We start from the raw sequence: 1,125 nt of genomic DNA, 5'->3' as shown, positions 1-1,125 counted from the left end.
TAATCAAACACATGATCGGCCCATCCTTAAGCCATCTCCCGACAAGAAATGCTTCTCGTGGGACCCGATAGTACGTCAACCATACCTGCTCAAAGTAACATCTCAATCACTACAACCCATCGTCGAATAATCCTGGACGGTCACATGACCAAGCCTCTTACGGTCGGTCGATCGTTGTTCTGTGATATCATGTATCCTTACTAGGGTACCCCCTAGTTCACGACCTCAAGTCGGATACTTGCCCAACAAGGCATAAACATAAACAATGCTTTCACACATTTTGTGGATTCATGCTTCTTTTCTAAGCCATGATCTCATTCAAAAACTTTTATATCACAACACACCCTACCCGGGTTCATCACATTGTTCACAACATCATCTTATTTCAATCTTTAAATCTCAAATACTTGAGCCTTCCTCGCCTAGGCGAAGGTACTATCGCCCACGCGGGGTCTCTTCTCGCTCAAGCGAGACATCTCTCACCCAGGCGAGAGAGTTCCAGAATCTCATTAAAATCATGGGCTTTCTCGCCCAAGCGAGGCCTTTCCTCGCCCATGCGAGGCGTGCTCGCCCAACAAGATTCTGTCGCCCAGGCGAGGGAGTTCCAGAATCAAAACTTCCCCTCGCCCAAGTGAGGCTGTGCTCACCCAGGCAAGAGTTTCTCGCCCAAGCGACAGGGACTTGGACAAAATACCAAGTTTGCCCTTTTTAACAACCGAGAACACATTTAAACATGGTTTTTCAAACACCTGCACACAAAAAAGTTCCCAACAACATTCATATACAATATTCAACACATTTCATCAACAATCATATATATTCAAAAGCATTCAAACATCAAAATCTTGGGTTTCTTAAAATCTAAGTTAACTCCAAAACCTTTGAGATGGTTTAGGAGATCCGGGTGTCATATTCGGACACCACTATGTCACGATGTGTTCTCTCTCACCTTAATGAAGCGGGCTTTAACTCGTCAACTAAGGGTGGTTTGGTTTCAAGGTTCGAACACCGAATCTTCGTAACTACCAAAATAAAAATCCGTTAGTTTCCGATATTTCTAAAATCGTTACTAAAATACTTAAAAATTATTTCTCTTTTTCCCCTTCGTGATCATACATCCCTTTC

Source organism: Lupinus angustifolius, chromosome LG09, assembly GCF_001865875.1.
Source record: "Lupinus angustifolius cultivar Tanjil chromosome LG09, LupAngTanjil_v1.0, whole genome shotgun sequence".
Lineage (NCBI taxonomy): Eukaryota > Viridiplantae > Streptophyta > Magnoliopsida > Fabales > Fabaceae > Lupinus > Lupinus angustifolius.
This window is presented reverse-complemented; position numbering follows the sequence as displayed.